This window comes from Pipra filicauda, unplaced genomic scaffold (assembly GCF_003945595.2).
Source record: "Pipra filicauda isolate LSUMZ 115617 unplaced genomic scaffold, ASM394559v2 scaffold26_size5592650_pilon, whole genome shotgun sequence".
Taxonomy (NCBI): domain Eukaryota; kingdom Metazoa; phylum Chordata; class Aves; order Passeriformes; family Pipridae; genus Pipra; species Pipra filicauda.
This window is the reverse complement of record NW_024104387.1, coordinates 5,013,777-5,030,528: the sequence shown is the minus strand read 5'-3', so window position 1 is coordinate 5,030,528 and position 16,752 is coordinate 5,013,777. Positions and strand designations below refer to the sequence as shown.

Here is a 16,752-nt window from a genome sequence, read left to right as displayed (position 1 = left end):
GCTTCCAAATCAAATAAGCAGTAATAAAGAAAAGATAACATTTATATTTCTAGCATTCCACAGCCAATGTCATGTATCAAAAGATACAGAATCAGTGTTGAGTATTATTTCAAATTCTTAGACAAAATAGGAAAGACATCAAAGCAAGAAGAAGTACCTGCCTTATTTTAGTGAAGGCACCTTTCCATTGCTTAGTTTTCCATTCACAGATTCTAATTAGGACTTAGTGTACTGATAACATCTTTATTCAATGAAATTATTTTTTATAACAATAACTATGCATAGTACCAGCTACTGTAGCATAAGTGTGTCTGTGGGAGTGTTCATTATTCAGAATACATCACCCCATACACTACTCTTTCCATAAGTAAATATTAAAATTATTTTCACTCAAAGTGTCCTTAGAGTAGGAGCTCAGTAGGGTGGTGAAGCAAGCCTAACCAGATGATCAATAGCACTACCCAAAAGCAGAATTTCACTCCACAAAACTAGTTTCTACAGCCATAAAGGACCAACCTCTCAAAGCCACAACAGATGAGGTGCACATCTGCATAAACAGAATCTCATCAGTACCTGCACTTTGTGTAATAATATTAATTACTAAATGGGCAACCAGCTGCGGGAACACTTGTCATAACTAAGCAATATTGCATAACAGTGTATTTTAAAATATACACGAAATAACATGAAACAGAATACTGAAATATTCCTCTATAACAAATAGAAAGCATATAGATCTTCTAATTATTGCATTGTAGATGGAGCTGGTTAAACCAGGAACATGACTGGAAGTGTGAATATCAGAAAGATCTTTCTTTAGAGACAGAAATAGTGGCCATAATAATTGAGAATGATTATAAGTCTTAGAACATTTAGATGGGAAACATGGGAGACAACTTAGATAAAAATAGAAAGGCATGCCCTGATGTACTGGATACACTATAATTATGAGTGGAATTTTTCTCAGTAGAGGAAAAAAACCAGTCCTTGATTACTGAATCCTTTGAAAGCAAATTGTCACTTTTTTTCCCATCCATTTATAACTCAGTCCTGCAGCTGGAGCTGCATGAAGAGGCATTTATTCTTTTTGTGTTACACTTTTATTTTAGTGAGAGACTTCACTTCAGTGGCAAATATATCAACCTTAATATCTAGCACATTTATGCAACAGCTCAAGAAATACTCTTTCTAAGGATAGAAGCATAGTCTGCTTTTTGATAGAATTTGTCAAAAGCCTGCAGTTGTCTCACTATAATTAAAAGCAGCCTGGAAAGTGAAAAAACAGGCCTACTTCTCAAAACCAGACAGTTACAGAAAAGTAAAATGAGATTATTAACCTAGTACTGAAAACATCGACTACATGTTAAACTGGGACTACAAATAGTCCCAGTCATTTCTGTGTGGCTACTTAAGTAGCTACAACATGGCAAGTACAGTTTAAGAATCATAAAAACTTATTAAAAACAGAGGGCAGTTCTTTCATTGCTTTAAAGCAACATAATTCTATTTAAATGAACAAAGCTGTGAAAGCTGCATCAGTTGAAATGCAAATTTGACACATTTCAACAGAAAGGCAGTTGATTACAAAACTGCTGTTCACTGTCACCTTAACTACACTGACAAAGTCACATAAACAGGGTGCTGATGTCACCTGAGTAGCCAAGAGTCACATCAGACTAAACAATGATACAAACAATGATAACCAGCTCTTGAACCCAGGACACTCAATCGACAGCCATTCCTAAGAAGTCAGTAGAGTGAATGTGTCATTCTGTGAATGAAACAGAGGAACAGAGCAACAAGACCCTGTATGGGTCTCGGTGATCCTTGTGAGACCCTTCCAGCTCAGAATATTCTGTGAAATCTGGGAAGACATTGGGAATGACTTACACAGGCAGCACAACTCAGGGACTAGAGTCTCCTGAGTAAAACAGAATAAACAGATCAGAAAGGCTAAGGGATGTTTCTGGTCCCCAAATCTCTCTTAATAGAAGAATTAAAAGGTTCCCTCGGGTCCAAAATCCGCAATGAGCAGAAGAGGAAAGATCACTGTGTTTGCACCAAATCTCATCAGCCTGGGCTGAGCTTTTATACACCCAGTGATTTGTCAGTAAAAGCTGGCAAAGAATTCAAAGAGTAACTATATGGGATAGAGGGCAGCAAGTTAGAAGAAAAGAAAGGGTTGTGTAACCAGGTTTAAAGAATTCGATATTAAAAGATGATGGGAATTTAATTTCACAAAAAAATGTACATCACCTAGGGACAAACAAAAAGAAGGAACTCTATATTAAATAAGACAACTGTACTGGAAAGTTGGTAAAAAAGAGCAAATGAGGCTCCCTGAAGGCATTTCTATGAAGTTACCAGCACGCACTGACAATATAAAAAGGAAAAATGGGTACAAAGATTCATTCCCCAAACAGAAAAACAGTCACAAAATATGATGTAACTCTCAAGGCAGGTTTATGTCGTTGCTAAAAGAAATTCTGGGTATCCTTACTCATACTTCTGAAGCTTTGAGGGTCAAGCAGTCACTAAGGTCAGAGCTCCAGGTTTTCACAGTACCTCATGCAGACACAGTGCCTCATTCAGCAGCATCTAAAAGCATCATTAGAATTTAGAGCTCCATTAGAACAGGGACACTATAACTACAGACCACAAAAACAGGAAGAAGGAGAACTTTTAAAAGTATCCATCATTTCTCTCAATTATTTTCTCTGTGTCAGGAATGTGGCCTGAAATACCGTGAACAGCATTAAGCAGAAAGTCATTGTGTTTTACTTGTCAAAACAGCTTCAGAGGGAATGAAAGTCAGACTTGCTTTTTCACAGCAAGAATTCCACTGGAACTAAAATTAAATACAGAAGAAGCAAGATAAATCTGCCACTGGTACCAGGCAAAACTCAAAAAACATCACAAAAATAACAACCAAATCTAAAGATGGACACAAGTCTTTTAACAATGGGAGAGTCTTTAAGTGGACTGGGAAATATGTTCCATTTGCTGTAATGATAGCCCTGGTAGAACATTGCACATTAAGTGACAACATTGAGTGGCTGCTATAAAAGGCATAAATTCTCCAGAAGTGCCCAGTCCTACAGCACTGCCAGTCAAAGTGAGTGTCTCTGAGGCTCTCTGGAAAATACCATCACAGGAATAGTCACTGCAGATTGCACAGGCACATGGATTCAAATCACTAGAACAACCTTGAGCCACTGTGTTTGCCTTACCTTTAGCAGTCCAGGTTAATGGATTCTGTGAGGATCATAAGGCTGTCAAGAAGTTTTGGCACACCGGGCTGGAGGTTTTTGGTTTGGTTTGTGGGTTTTTTGTTGTTGGTTGGGTTTTGTTTGGCTTTTTTGTTGATTTTTTTTGGGGGGGTTGTTTTATTGTATTTTGTTGGGGTTCTTTTATAAATGCATTGCAGCAGCATCTAAAAGCATCATTAGAATTTAGAGCTCCATTAGACAAGCAGAGCAAAACATTCTAACAGAAACAGTTCCCTGCAGAGTTGATTCAAAGAGGGACTGATAGGGTGGGAAGTAACTCGTGAAAAATGTCATAAAAGCATAAAAGATTTCAGAACTTCATTTAAAAGTTACAGGTTTCACTTTTTGGCCTAGACACATGACAGAACAGACTTCTTCAGCAAAACATTCTAATTATACTGAAAACAATATTTTTTTAAGTTCTATGCTTAATCACTACTCAAAACACAATCTCATTTAACATAAGATATAATAAGAGAATGGAACAAAACACTGTAAGGCAGACAAAAATTGCTAGTATAACTATTGAAAGTACCAATTAAGTTGTTACTTAATCTTTTGAGGGATCTGTATTTTAATATTTGCCTTGTTGCAGTTTAGGTTTCCCTTAAACTGCCAGTTTACAGTCTCTCCAAGACCAGTTATTTCCAAGCCAAAATCCAGTCCCTCTTAGATCAAGCTAACCACATATACTAATAATTTGGATTTGTACAACAGGACAAAATACATGAGCACAACAAAGGCTGAACATCAGATCTAGATCCAAAACTATTCAGAAATGAAGACCATAGGGAAAGCAACTGAAAGTCTAAATGTTAATTACTCTTTTCTTACAAGATTTTGAGAAACCTACATGGTAAGGAACTAAAATATTCTGTATGGTATTTGACCACTGAAATTAGTACATAAAGTGTTCTAAATTTTTTAAAAGAAGGTCCATGATAAAATCAAAACTTTTGTGATTCATAAAAATCTGATGCCAAAAGCTCCAAAGACTAAACAATATGCATAATTTTATCTTCTGACTGTATTAACACAGTGCTGTGCATAATAGAACAAAACCATGTAATACTGAAGAATATTGATAAAGAGATTTAATTCTTTATATTCAGTCTATTAACTCAGCCACTATCCACCAGTGAGAATATACATTATGTTGTATCAGGAAATGGCAATAGTGCATTCCATTAATCTGTATGTGAGAATAATTCCCTTATCTTAGGAAGAATTCAAGCCATTTTAAATTATTTCAATTTGTGCCAGAGGCCAGCTGCACAAAAACTTGTGTAAAATTGCCAACTCACCAATGACACCTATTCTTTACAAACCTTCCATCAGGGCCTCGAGTGCCCCAACAGTCCTTAAATGCCCTGAGCAGTCTGAGCTGGGAGCTGCAGCCACACCAGCACTGCCTGAGGGCCCAGGGACCTTGCAAGGACTGCACTGTGGGCAACAAGGGCACTGTCCTGCCTGTGCCACTCGTGGCTCCCTGCCCTTCCTCCCTCATGGAACAGCCCACACCACCCTGCTGCCAGACACAGGTTCTCCAAGACATAACTTATCTCCTTGGGAAGGGTAGAGCAGGGGAAGTACTACCCATCTATTCGATCTCAGTGGCCAAGATGTCAAAAGCGATGAACAGGATTTCATCTTTCACAGCTACAGCAATTCCCTTTCCCTAGAATTAAAAATTTAAGTCTGCCATTCCATTCCAACTAACCTGCCAGTTCATCTCATCCACCAGAAAAAAACACTAAAGACAGCAAGTTGGAAATAATTGGAATAAAAGCAAAAGATGCAGTCAGTGACCAAAGCCTGCCAGAGAAAACACTGAGCCAGGCAGCCAGTCCTCAAAAATGGAACTGCTGCACTTCTGCCGACTCCAGAAATGATGAGGAATCATCAAAAGGGCCTTCTCTCACATCAGTCATGGCAGCACAACAGCACTAATTAAAGAAGAGTAAAATATCTGGAACAGAAACTGATGCCTCAATGATTTCATGACAAGGGATAAGACTGAAAACCCAAATTATTAGTTGAATTTGGTCCAAGTGTCAGGTAGAATGTTCTTTATCTCTCAACAAGGACTTCCAGTATTTTCTTCAGACTGAAACTCCTAAAAATGTTAAAAGAATATATTGCTATGCTATTCTGTGAACAGACCAGTGAAAAGGTTTTATTTTACAGACCCATTCGTATGTAACTCTAGAGTACAAAGCAGTAACATTTACAGAATTGAAGTGTTTCAATAAACAAAATTTGGAGGAAAAAGAGAAAAAATAACTCAGTACAGGATTAAACCCATCTTCAAAATAGGAAGGTGAGATTAAAGCCCTATCAGTATTTAACAGTCTAACTTCTACCTCCTTTCTTACTTCATTCAGTACCTAAACCACTTCATAACATTTGCTTAATAACATCTTATTGTTATGCAAATTACCATCAAATTGTGCTCATGAATTAAAGCATTGAGTTTGGGGGTTTTTTTATTATCCCCAAGCATGTTCAGTATGTTGAAAAGTGATACATGGACTGAACCTCCAGTGACCCCAAAAGGTCTGTCCCTTTGACTTTGTACACTCCCAGTTATTTCACTACCATGATAATTCAGAAGGTTTATACAACTAAAATATCGGTATCATTGATCTTCTGCTGGTTATTTTACACAAAAAGTCAAACTGGGTAAAGCAGCCACTGCTTGGGATGCTTTTACTGTTCAGCCATTGCAGAACACAAATTACTCTACATGACAGACATCACAGAATCACAGAATGTTAAGGGTTGGGAAGGACCTTAAAGACCATCTAGTCCCAAACCCCCCCTGCAAAGGGCAGGGACACCTCCCTGATGATGCTGAGTAACAGGGAGCTTAAGACATTATCTTTCATTCCAGCACAGAATGCTGAAACTTGGTAATTAGTGCTTGAATAAGGACTTTGTCTTTCAAGTAAATTCTTTTTCCCCCCATCTCGTCACTCCGGAAATAATTTGGTCTTCTGTGACATAACCACAGTGGAAATGAAAAGGGACAGAAACATAATTTTTCTGCAGAGCTAAGGGGGGAGGGGAAAGAACAGGCTATCAGAAAGCAAGCCCTACTTTTGGAAATTCATATCTTCATTTCTGGAGGGTTCTTTCATCAGACAGCGAGTAATTTTATTTATTTTTGTTGCTTTGTCTGCAAGTTTCTTCCACTGCAATTTCCCCTTTCAGATGCAATTAAAAAAAATCCAATACTCAACAGAAAGTAAGCTAATTGCTTGATAACGACCTTTTAAATGCCCAGATTAACCTTAATGGCTTTAAATGGAAATTTAATGAGTTATTCTGAGTATAACTAATTATTTGCTATTTATACACAGACATGTACAGAGTATTTTTTATTGAATGGAGTTTTAGCATAACTGCATAACTGTTATTTTAAGCTGCATTCTTTGCACAGAGCTATACCATAGGAGAGGCCTACATGTGTATATATTCACATACACTTGATAAGCCTGTCTAATCAAAAGCTGAAATTCTGACTTAGACCACCCAATTTCAGGAGAATGGTCAAAACATTTCATATTACTATGACATAAAAGAGGAAAACAACTTGAATCATCAGGAGTTCCTGAAAAATAGGTGTAGAAAGTGTATATCTGCACTACACTCTGATTTAGATTTGCACTGCACTTGCACAGTGCTTTACCGCGAAAAGAGAAAACCCAAAACATTTTATCTTGTGGAGGAAGGAAGCCACACTTGCCAAAGTCCTAATTTATTTAGCCTCTTAGTCAACTCATGAAGACACTTTTTTTTTTTGCTTTTCTTTTGATGTGGTTTTGTTTTATTTAAGGGGTAGTCAAACAACGTTCCTTTACAACTCTTAATTCCAATATCTGCAACTCCCAGGGTATGATGACTGAGGGAAGAGAACACGACTTATAAGATTTACAAAGGACAGAGAAGAGAAAGAGAAGAGGCAGCATTAAAAGTTGCCTTACAAGCCTCAGAAGGAGTTGAACAGTGGATGTTTTGAAAAACTGGCTTCCTTTACAGGTCCATAAAACCAACACTGATACGTGAACACGGCATAAACTTGGACACAACTACTGCTCCACTTGAGCTGGTGCTTGAACATCTATATATCTTCCAGACTGCACTGGCAAATCAACTTCATCCATCTCCATTTCAACCACTCTAAAATTACATTTCAAAATGTTTTATATGAGGTTGCACAAAACTGCCTTTAACTGTGAGCATGTCACCTGGCTATAACAGAACTTCAGGATATAATTCCAAAACAAATTACAGATAATCATTAAGTTCTATTCCCTTGGTCTTAATTTGGATTAATGCATTCATTTTTATTTTGCACTTCTCATTTTAAAAAAAAGTATAGCATCTCATGTTGTATGACATCTGCCTCAAGATTCTCTGTAGAAGAAAACTTATTAAAATTCAAATCTTCAGTCTGCAAAACTGAAGTGCTCCCTCCATTTTGGATTGCTGAAGCAACCAAAGACATTTCAGCAATTTCAGTATTAGTGCAAACTTTACCCCATTGCTAGACTAACTCTTAACTTTCCGTTAAAGGAATTCAAATTCTTTCCCCTTTTTTTGATTTGTGTTTTTTGCAAGGTTCAGATGAACAGTTTCAAAATCTCTTTAATAGTTTCCCTTTTCATCATTAGAAAATATTCTAATGGAAACCTTACTTTTCTGTACGTCATACAATATTTCTTTGGATATCAAAATTCATATGACTAACAATCTATTAATTCCTTTGTCTTTTCATATTTATAAAATATGTTCCTGGCTCCACTACTATTTTTTTTTTTTAATTTCCCACTAAAGCAAGTTTAAGAGTCAACTGAAATAGGTTCTTTAGAATAAATGCCAGCAGAATTCCTCCAAGTAGCAGTGCTTGCTATTACATCGCTCTGTCATACTTCCAACTTCAAAGATAACTTTACCCTCAGAAGTTCACTGGCCTTATGTCTGTACAGAATTTTGGTTTGGTTTTTGGGGTTTTTTTCCAAAAAGTTAAAAGGCTGTAAAACAATATTGCCTTTGCCTGCTTGACAAACTCACGATGTGCACTTCTCACACAGCAGACAGGCTGAAGAGAACAGAAGCCCACAGAGGACTTGAAATTTAAATCACCATCATTAAGGTTTTTCTGACAAACAAGTGTAGAAATTCAAGTCATGAGGAGCTTGGCACAGAGTGATGGATTTGTCATTTAAACACATCATAATCCTCTTGTGGGTGATGTTGTGTGACGCACAACAACATGGCATGCCTAAATGAGAAACCAGCAGCTTTGCACTCAACAAGTTCACAGTTATTGTCACCTCGGTAAGCTGCAATCATTCCACATTTCCATGATAAAAGGAAGCAGAAAATTGGTGTGGCATAAATAGAAAAAATGTCCATGTGCATTATATGCTTCCAAGCAGAAAAGGGAAAGTTAGCTGACCCTTGGGAGTAGAACCAAACTGTTCTGTTTCATCCTCATCTCCTATGGGGCCCAATGGGATTCACCCCAGGCTACTGAAAGAGCTGGCTGATGATATTGCAGTACCCCTCTCCATTATTTTTCAGAAGTCTTGAGAGTCCAGAGAAGTTCCAGCTCATTGGAAAGTGGCAAATGTTAAATGTTGTCCTATGCTCAGGAAGGGTAAGGAAGACCCTGGTAATTACAGGCCTGTCAGTCTCACTTCAGAGCCTGGTAAAATTAGGGAGAAAGTTATCTGGTGATCTCAGGATCTCACTAGTCAGATTCCAACATCTCACAATTGGGATGTATCCCATGTTTGATAAGTAAGCTTTGGGAAAATGCAAAATAAAAAGATACATAGAATTACAGAATGGTCTGGTTTGGAATGGACCTTAAAGATCTCCTAGTTCCAATCCCCTGCTATGGGCAGAGACACCTTTCACTAGACCAGGTTGTTCAGAGCTCCATCCAACCTGGCCTTCAACACTGCCAGGGATGGGGCATCCACAGCTTCTCTGCAAACCTGTTCCAGTGTCTCACCACACTTGCAGTATAAAATTTCTTCCTAATACCTAATCTAAACCTTCCCTCTTTCTGTTTGAAGCCATTCCTGATCGTACAAAGTAACCCGCTCCTGATTCAAGGTTTCTTCCTAATTGTCAAAGTTCACAGCTATGCACAGTCACCCAGGAATTATCACACTCCAATACCATTAACCTCAAATACAATTTTTCCTACTATAGACAATTTTTGGGTTTATAAAATATAATAATTTGAATAGGTTTTTTCCCCCCATTACATTAAATGAAAAAAATTAATGCTCCCTACAATCCTGATACATGGAAAGCATATTTTAAAACAAATTTCACATGGAATACAGCTGGTGAGCAGAGGAGGACACAGCTAACCTGAATCCCATCAGAACCTCGGTTCTCATTTACATATAACCTGTATTTTCATTACAACTGATATATCCCGATATCCTTAGCCTTCAGCAGGCCTGGTTATGATGCTGAAACATTCAGAATGTATTTTTTTTATTTGAAATAGAGTTGCAAAACACAATTCAAGGGAAAGTAGTTGGTGCTGTTCATGGAAGAGCCTAGTAATCATCTATGACATAAAGTTCAACTTTGGTTTCTCCTCAGAATGAGGGAGCTCAAATTCATGTCTTCCATCTTCCCAGAGAATGTATTAAGAAGCAAGAGGAAAACTATTCTAAAACATTCAGCTAAAGTTGCACTGCTGTGAGGAAAATAATTTGAGATTTCCTGGGACAGGTAGAAGGATCACATATGAGAGTGCAGCTCAGCACCTCATTACTAATTTTTACATTTGTTATTAGTGATAGAAACTTTACTGGAAGCCAAAACAAAAACTCAAGATATTCCTCTTCTCAGACAGATGCTCTATTGAGTAGAATATAAAAATATCACATATTTCCTTGATGGCATAAATACAATTATATATGCCTTGAAGCCTGCTCACCACATACTTACACAAAAGAATAACAAAACCATTGGTTTCTAATGCTCAGTTTGTCAAAATTGAGAACATTTTGGTCATACTGGGGAACTTTCAATGGCAAGAGAAAAAAAAAATTGACTACACATGCTGAGAGAAAGCAATTGCGACCATTTTCAGAATTGCAACTTAAACAAGTAGATTTGCCAGAAGTTATGCCTTTAAATGTGCAAGCTTTTGGGAGCAGGAATAAGATTCAGGCTCTAAGATACTAAACATATATAAACAGAACATAGCCATGGAAAGACAAAAAGAGCACAAAATCCAGTATGTTTCAATATGCCACAGTCTTCCACTGTAATCTTCTGACAGGGGGTTGGTGTTTTTAAGGAATTAATGGTCAAGTAAGTCCTACAATGTTCAGCAGAAGCGGAGACAGGATGTCAGGAAACACGTAAGTTACATTTCTGCCTTCTGTAGTTTCACTTCCAATACACAATGCCATAAGGAAGCAGGTGTGCCATTTTCCCACATGTCCACCCACTAAACACAATTCTCCTCCCGTGTAAACTTACCAGGTCGAAAGGTGGTACCAAACTGAGATCCTCAGGTAGGTGCTGAAATGTCTCATTTATGCCTTCCTACTATAGCTCCGGGCATGAAATCATTCCACAATATTTGTTATCATCTGCTGGATAATGGTATTTTTTTCTCTGCCTTAATGCTGAAAAGTATTTTGAGGATAACTTTTTGGAATGTACGAATTAACCACACACCTGACAATCGTAGCAACAGCTCTCCATGGAGGGGAGACTGAGCTGTTCTCTTTCCCCCTCACAGCTGGGAGCTCCAACAAATTACAACTTCACTCTTGGAATATCTATCAGAGAATTTTATGCCTTACAAAAATAACAGCCTTTGCATTAGACCAGACACAGATCTCCTGGAGAGGCAATGTGACAGGAAGTTCATTTAAAAAGCTTCCCCAATTAAGTGTTCTAACCTCAGGTGATTAGATAACTGCCTGAGTAGTAAAGATATCCAAGAGAGTAATCAAACAATTGGAATTACAAGGAAACAAATACTACCATTGTTTAATGGAAAGTTAATTTAAAATCAGCAAAATCTGTTTAAAAATGGTGTGTTGGTACTATCAAATGAAAGAAAAATATTCGGCATTAAACACGCTCCAACTTCTCACACTGCTTGTCACAATAACATTCCTGATAAATAACTGAATAAATCTGAGTCAAGCTCAGTCTGGTGCCTCTGAGAAACTAAAGGCTCATTACCAATATCATTATCTAAAACTAATTAGTAGTTGGTGATTGTAGCCTGCTGGCACTAGGAAGCTGATTAACATTCCTCAGAAACAAACAGGACTGGGTTGGGGGAGGAGAGGTTTAGTTTCCTTTTGCTTCAGACTCAAGGAGCAGAAAGGGAGTTAAATATTTAACTGTTCATACCTGTGCACGCTGCAGCTCAGCTTCTTTCATTAATCTATAAAACAGGGTGATATTTGATGTGCTTGAGCCATTTTCATTGCTTGACATACGTTGAGTTCTGAATTTTCTGCCTGGTTGGATGACAGAAACAGAAATCTTAAAGCGCAATTAAATATTTTATTACCATTGTTTAATTAAACAAATACTGGATTAACTTGTCAAAGCAGATTTCACTGGCGCGCTAGAACAGCACTTTCATTTTTCTTCATGAATGTTATCTGTGCCTAAACACTGTGATGATTAGTATAATTACTTTAAATAGTACTGGATGTATTTAGGGGAGAGGGATGGACCAATCACTGACAGTTCATTTCATTTCCCTAATAATATTCTATGTAACCAATTTCCTCCTTTTTTAACTGAAGAACAGGTTCATTTAAAAATCCTAAGCTGAAGTTTAGGTCAAACTTAAGTTCCATATGAGAAGAAAGCCCTGCAGTGTGACATAAGTGTCAGTGTCTAATTTAGTGGACACAGAAAGAGCCATATTTGCAAGCAAGCTTTCAAAAATTGAGATATATGTGTCGGAATATTTTCCTTTTGCTACCATTCAGGCACCTTGTAAAATATGTGTTACTGTAAATAGTTTATGCCCTATGTAAATCTACTACAGTAAAAGCTCAGAGGAGCAGGAAGAGGTGAAGTTTCACTTGTAGCTCTGTTGTGTGCAAAAAACACACAATTAGCACAAAATATTTGTACAAAGAAGTGAGCAGTACCAGTAACACTAAGCTGGACTATGTTCATTACAGCAGAATAAATTGAAAATGCTTAAGTTTCTTAAGCTTTGGATTTCAATGCAGGTGATTATGAGGCTGTATTTATAATGCTCAGACTCAGAAATGTTCACAACTCATACACAGCAACTGAAAGAAATTACAGAGATATTTCTGATTAGAGTACTAGTTTGTAACAAGATTGATACCTTTTATATAAATACATGTCTAAATGCTACAGAATTATATGGTTTTAAGGTGGAATGCCTGCATACCACGATTCTAACCTGGCTTAGGAGGACACCATGTGGTAGAATAATATATGAACAGACCTCGTAACTTTCCCACACAAAACCCCTCCTTCTACAGGGGAGCAGCCCTTGCAGCCAAAAATATTCAATACTGTCGACAGGCTCGGTGAACGCAGAAACAATGTCCAGTGCTGGATATAAGAAACAAGAGAGGATTATTGAGATGATCTGCATTTCTGTTACAAAGGTGTGGGTGAACGACTGACACAGAAGAGGTTTCCTCAGTTACCAAGCCCTAAGCAGCCATTTTAAAATTTTGGAAGTACATGGTTCCATTTAGAGGATTGAATTTCATCCTTCTATGCACTCAGATCAAACTGTCTTTGCCAGAATCCTACCAAAAGTAGGAATTTGTGCACCTATGACCTGAAAGCATCAATAAAGAACTCCAAGGCATATATGAAAGCGCCCCATCTTACTTCATCAGTAAAATCTTCCCTGAACAACTTTGTGATTACTAGCACATGAATGAAAAAAAATATATTCCCAGAGTGGTGTTTCGGGAACTACATGGTTTATGTTCCATTTTTCTAAAAATATCCATATGATTTCCCTTGTCAGAGGCTGATAATAAATCCTTAGAATATCAGATGAAGGTGGAATCTACTTATACTTCAATTTTAAAAATTAAAAATAAAGCAACCAGTTTTAGTTATAACACCAGTCATAAATTATGGAATCGATTCAGATGTTATGGTATCAGTCCAAGAAATAATACAGAACTGGAGGAACAAAGCACAATTTAATGGCATGGCTGAGGATGTACACAATTAGAATTTCCTTACAGAATACAATGGAAGTTCTGAATCAGAAAAAAAAAAATCTGAAAAAGAGAAATTCTTAGGAGATTTTTCTCTTTCCTGTTTCTGGCCAGAAGACATAGGCTTGGGTCATGTTATTTCCTTTCACAAAATCATAAATTCACTCTTGAAGTACTTTTTTTCACTGAATTAGAAAAGCTATCATAGAGACACTACTTTTCAATACATTCTAATATTAAAACCTCCCTATGGATGAGAAGAATTCTACAACGCTGACTTTAGGCATGTCCTGAAATACTTTATTTACAAAGCTTTTGTAATCAGTTTCAGGCTGTCATAATCAGAAAAGCCAAGCATTTCTTCCCCTCCTACAGTAACATTTAGCAACCCTGGCTCTTCCACCCTCTTCCTACATTCTTTACAGAATATACACTGACAAAATCCATTTGTGCATTCCCATAACTCACCTCAGTGAGCAATCTTAGACATATCTGACACAAACCTCCCCAGAAGAGTTCTGGCAACCCAAGAAACCACACAATCAAGCATCAGCTGGGTAATACCTTCCAAGGCCAGGCCGATTAGGCAGGAAGGCTGAACACAGAACTCAGGTTTCTAAGCAGTGGGGTCCCAGAACAGCATCTGGCACGAGCAACTGGAAAGAAACAAACACCTACACATCATATTTCCAAGTGATTTTCCAGCAGCAGTGAGCAGAGCTGGGGCCTTTCAAGTTCACAAACAGTATTTTTTAAACAGTGTAGGATAATCCCAGGGCAGGTGAGGTGGGTGATGAAGTAGTTCCAAGACTGAGTTTGGTTGTTTTTAAATGGGATTTATGAGATGTGATGCCTGCTGCAGCAGAGAGGTGGATTCTGTGATCCAGTGAGTCACTTCCAGTCTCATATTGCTACTCTGCAGGCAGAGACTGGGAAAGTTATTGGGAAAGTAACAGCAGCAACCTACAGCAAGACCACAGCTGTTCACTGCCTTAATCAGAATCAAACTTAAATACAAGACAAAAGAAAGCTTCCTTTCAGGTTACCCTGACAAAGAAAAAGGGAAAACTGCATGGCTAAAATCACACCATATAAAATGGGTCATAGGGCCACCAAGTCTTCCATTGGCTACATTAAGTAAAACTCATAACTGAATTAAAAAAAAAAATGTCTTTACCTACTCTCATAAAACCTACTGTTTAGTAGTTAAAAATGTAAAGTGATTCTTCTGTCATATTCACTCTCTACTTTAACTGTTTTTGCTTTTTCCTAGGCAAATACATCAATAGATACAATATTTTAGAAAAGCAAAAAATCAGCATCAATGAAAGCACATTGGTGTTGCAGATATAAAAATCAGCATCAATGAAAGCACATCGGTGTTGCAGAGGAGGCTTCTATTTGAGCAACAGATCCCTCCACATCTATTCCAGTGAAGCCACAAAAAGATTACAAAGAATGCGCCACCACAGCATTATTTTATCTCAGTGAATGGGGTAAGGGGAAAAAGAAGAGTATTTACAAATGAACATACTGTTCTAGAACCCTGAAGGAACACTTCCCAAGGTCTATCCAACAAATCTCCCTATGAGGGACAGAAATCTCTGCATGCCAGCAAGAGAGCTTGCAAAATGGAATTTCAGTCTCACCTGCCCTCACCAATCCTCTCTGGTAAAGCCAGTAGGATAAAATGCCAAAAGTATGAAAGCAAATCTCTTCAGCCACAGTGCTCAGACAGCAAGGAAAAGGCTTTTATCTGCCAGTACCCAAAATAACCTGAGGTCAGGTTTCCTGGCACTCGGCTGCAGAGGACACCCACTTGAGTATCCAACCCTCTGCCATCCTCCTGTCTCCTGATTCTGTCCAGGCTGCTGATTTACATCTCCCACCTGCTGGGGAATCACACGCTCTCCAGCAGTGAGATTTGTCCTCCCCATCTCACACATTGCTGGTTTCAATCTCAGGACAGTTGAAGTTCCAAATCCCAGGTGACTATTCTGGTTGCCTGAGACAGGATTGTACAGTCTGGCTTGGCAGGTGTTTTGAAAGGATTTTGCATCTCATCTTGTTGCCTTTCAGCAGTCAGATGAAAAATTTCTTGAGCATCTGGGATGACATGTATCTGGGGTTTTACACTTAGTCAAAAAAATATTTATCCAACAGATGGAAACATGATAAACCAGTCTCTAAAGTAAGCATGTCTTCTGAAAATCTCATGCCTGAGTCAATAAGGCAGTTGGCAGGAGACTGTTTCAAAAGTGTCATTGCACTCAACTGAGAAAATGTCAGAATCAATCCTCCTTCTCCTTTATATAAAAAATGTGTTGATAACCCAAGAAACATATGAGTAATCTGAGTAATTGAGAAAAATCTCTTACCTTAGAGGAGCTATTTATACACAGGATGAGTCAAAATTACATTTATTTTACGTACTGTAATAAATTAATCCAATCTTCGAAAAATCCTAAATAAGGCCTGATCTACAAGTAAAGGCTTCTGCCATCCTAGAAAGGCTGGCTAAAACCATGACAAAAAGAAAATCACTACCCTACTTAGTTTTATGCAGCAATTCCCTCCATAAAGTTATAACTGTATTTGACAAAAGAAAATTGCTTTTTGAGTTTATTTTATTGAGGTGTAGGGGCAAAAGAACTATCTGTTTAAGTTGGTTTTATGTGAGTGGGGATTGTCGATGTCAGCACAGAAAACTATGGTAGGAACCAAACTAAACACTGGGCCTAATCTAAACAACTGATTTAACATTGGTCATCTTTGATATTTACTTCCAGATCTGAACTTTGCAGACGGAGCATTTACCCAACTAGTAAGAGGTGGTACAGCTGTGTTTGTATTAGCAGGCACAAATATTACCTCAATTTCCTTTATTTCCACTACATATTGTGCCATCAGAGTCACAGAGAGCTGAAAAACCTTTGGACATGTAGACACAATAAACTCTTTCCTAACAAAAAATTAGTCACCCTCGCATTTGGATTGAATGACTTATCACAAGCCACAGGAAGAAGATGTGACATTTCATTCTGAAGAGCCCTTTGTCAACAACTATTCACGGAGGTAAAGTTCAGGTAAAATTGCTTTCTACTTCCTCAATGATAACATTTATGGATATAATCAATTAGATCTTAAGAGTATCTTTAAAGCTTTTGTTCTGCTTCAAGGGATTTCACAAATTATCTGTACATAATATAATAAGCAAATTGATAAGAATAATCTGTATGAAT

At 37.7% G+C, this 16,752-nt stretch overlaps 1 long non-coding RNA gene across 4 annotated transcripts in view; it reads right to left on the bottom strand.

Annotated features, from left to right (window-relative positions):
* LOC120323475 overlaps positions 1–16,752 on the bottom strand; it is an 88,431-nt gene that overhangs the window by 49,672 nt on the left and 22,007 nt on the right. For 3 of the 4 annotated variants that reach the window (XR_005563948.1, XR_005563946.1, XR_005563949.1), the window contains 2 exons: positions 11,685–11,794; positions 10,794–10,942 (listed from right to left, as the gene is read on the bottom strand). This is a non-coding gene — a long non-coding RNA (uncharacterized LOC120323475). Of the gene's footprint in view, positions 1–10,793; positions 10,943–11,684; positions 11,795–12,771; positions 12,882–16,752 lie in introns of all 4 variants that reach the window. The other variant, XR_005563947.1, reaches the window with a different exon arrangement.